Source organism: Cebus imitator, unplaced genomic scaffold (assembly GCF_001604975.1).
Source record: "Cebus imitator isolate Cc_AM_T3 unplaced genomic scaffold, Cebus_imitator-1.0 Scaffold30, whole genome shotgun sequence".
NCBI lineage: Eukaryota > Metazoa > Chordata > Mammalia > Primates > Cebidae > Cebus > Cebus imitator.
Window position 1 is genome coordinate 396021 of NW_016107345.1, and position 3233 is coordinate 399253.

The following is a 3233-nucleotide window of genomic DNA, read 5'->3' on the forward strand; positions in this document are numbered from 1 at the left end:
AAAAAAAAAAAAAAAAAAAGGTATGGACTTTCGTTGTTTCTGTTCCTACTTTTTCTTTGGAAACCCCCATTCCCTATTGTACATAGGCTTGGTGAGACTGCTATGTGGGTCCACAACTCCTACCCGGTAGAGATGGATGGCTGACACAGGCTGGTCAATCAGAGACCTCCATCTCTCTGGGCACAGTAATGATTGTCTCAGGGATTGAGGAGGTAACCTCAACCAGACCTATCAAAGTAATCTTTATTTATTTATTTAGTTTTCCAGTAATGGCTATAAGCAACAAAGTCATCTTTCTAAATGGTATATAGAAAGGAAGTCTTTTCTCTATCACTGGGAATGCAGATATAAGATCAAGTAAAGCTACAGCTTTCTTTCTTTTTTGGTTTTGTTTTGTTTTGTTTTGTTTATTTGAGACAGAATCTCACTCTGTCGCCCAGGCTGGAGTGCAATGGTGCGATCATGGCTCACTACAACCTCCACCTCACGAGTTCAAGCAATTCTCCCTGCCTCAGCCTCCCAACATGGAGAAACCCAGTCTCCACAAAAACACAAAAATTAGCCGGGCATGACGGTGCATGCCTGTAATCCCAGCTACTCGGGAGGCTGAGGCGGGGGAATCACTTGAACCCGGGAGGCGGAGGTTGCAGTGAGTGGAGATCGCGCCATTGCACTCCAGCCTAGGCAACAAAGCGAGACTCTCAAAACAAAAACAAAAACAGCTGGGCGCGGTGGCGCGTGCCTGTAGTCCCAGCTACTCGGGAGGCTGAGGTAGGAGGATCGCTTGAGCCCAGGAGTTCTGTGCTGTAGTGCGCCATGCCGATCGGGTGTCCGCACTAAATTCGGCATTGTGGTGACCTCCCGGGAGCTAGGGACCACTTGCCTAAGGAGGGGTGATCCAGCCCAGGTAGGAAACGGAGCAGGTCAAAACTCCCGTGTGGATCTCTAGGGGAGTCGCGCCTGTGAATAGCCACTGCACTCCAGCCTGGGCAACATATCGAGGCCCCGTCTCAAAAAACAAAAACAAAAAACAGAAATATATTTGTGGCAGTCAAAATATATATACATACATAACTGTGGGCTCACAGACTCACCTCTTCCATGAGTGGGAATTTTGCCTGGAATATGTCAGATTTCAAGAATTCCAGATTTTTCAGGTTAGCCAATTTCTCAGTTTCTCTCTCTCTTTCTCTTTCTCTCTCAGATCAATATATCAGCTTTGTGAAGGTAGGTGAGGGAAATCCATAGGGAAAGCAGGGAAGCTATGATTTGTTCATAGCCAGAAAAATATGTAGCTGTGCTGGGCACAGTGGCTTACGCCTGCAATCCCAGCACTTTGGGAGGCCAAGGCGGGCGGATCACGAGGTCAGGAGTTTGAGACCAGCCTAGCCAAAGAGACCAGCCTGGCCAATATGGTGAAATCCCGTGTCTACTAAAAATACAAAAATTAGCTGGGCATGGTGGTAGACGCCTGTAATCCTAGCCACTCGGGAGGCTGAGGTGCGAGAATTGCTTGAACCTGGGAGGCAGAGGTTGCAGTGAGCCAAGATCACACCATTGCAGTCCAGCCTGGGTGACAGAGAGAGACTCTGACTCAAAAAAAACTAGAGCTATTAAAACTTGGTCATGGATTAGATATGAGGGACTGAACTGCCAAAATGAAAGAATTCAAGGGTAAATACGCACACAGTTCAATGGCGCTAGAGCAATTTGTTTGTGCTAGACCCTGTGGTGGAAGCTAGGACAGCAGAGATGATAAACAGTCCCCGTCTTCAAGGAACTTTTAGCAGAGGACCCCCAACATTCAGTAAAGTAAAACAAAACCTAAAAAACTCACACAACTCTCTCCAGCTCCCTGCACGTAAGAATAGTGAAAAGTTCACCTGGAGTGGGGAGATGAACTTTGTATTCCTTTAGAAATGTCTTGCAAAATGCCTCTGTAAGATAGGACTTGTGTTAACTTTGGTCACTTAGCCTCCAGGCCCTCAGCCTGTCGTGGGGATCAGGGGAAGGCCTTAGGTCAAGAAGGCAGAGGTATGAGAGTAAAGAAAAAAGAGAGGTGACCAGGCGCGGTTGCTCATGCCTGTAATCCTAGCAGTTTGGGAGGCCGAAGCAGGCAGATCACTTGAGCCTGGGAGTTGACGATCTGCCTGGGCAATATGGCGAAACCCCGTCTCTACAAAAAATTAGCTGGGTGTGATGGCGTGTGCCTGTAGTCCCAGCTACTCGGGAGGCTGAGATGGGATGGGGGCCTGAGCCCAGGAGGGTGGAGGTTGCAGTGAGCCAAGATTGCGCCACTGCACTACAGGCTGGGTGACATAGTGAGACCCTGTCTCTACCAAAAAAAAAAAAAAAAGATAGAAGTAAAATGTGTACTGGATGAGAACCCATGCTGAACTAGTTTGTCATAACCAGCCAAATAGGATTTGAAGAAACAAAGGGCATGAAAGTAGGTGTATATGGGGAAGCAATAGTAGCTTCCAAGTGCACTATCAGGCTAGCTATCCCAGAAGTCAAAGAACAAAAAGGATTTCAGGCCAGGAGTAGTGGCTCATGTCTGTAATCCCAGCATTTTAGGAGGCCAAGGCTAGAAGATCACCTGAGCCTGGGAGTTTGAGAACAGCACAGGCAACATGGAGAGACCCCATGCCTACAAAAATTTAAAAAATTAGCTAGGCATGGTGATGTGCACCTGTAGTTCTAGCTACTTGGGTGGCTGAGGCAAGAGGATCACTTGAGCCCAGAAGGTCAAGGTTGTGAGCCATGTTTGAGCCACTGCACTCCAGCCTGGGTGACAGAGAACCTGTCTCAAAAAAAAAAAAACCCCAAACCAGGTTAAATTCTCAAATCACATGCTTTATTAAGTGAAGCTAAAACACATAGGGAAAAGCAGAGGAAAGAGACGCGGTAGGTTAACACGCAGGACAGGAGGCACGCAGCAGGTTGGAAGCATCACAGTATCTGAATCCTGGGGTCACAGTTGTTTGTATGTTCAGTTTCTTGGCTGCATTAGCCTTCCTTGCTGGCAGTGCAGCTATAAAGAAGAGAATTGAGGTTTGAAGCTGGGCATGGTGGGGTTCGCCTGTAATCCCAGCTATTAGGGAAGCTGAGGCAAGAGGATCACCTGAGGCTGAGGCAGGAGAATCACTTGAACCCAAGAGGCAAGGGTTGCAGTGAGCTGAGATCACACCACTGCATGCCAGCCTGGGCAAAAGTGTGAGGCTCCATCTCAA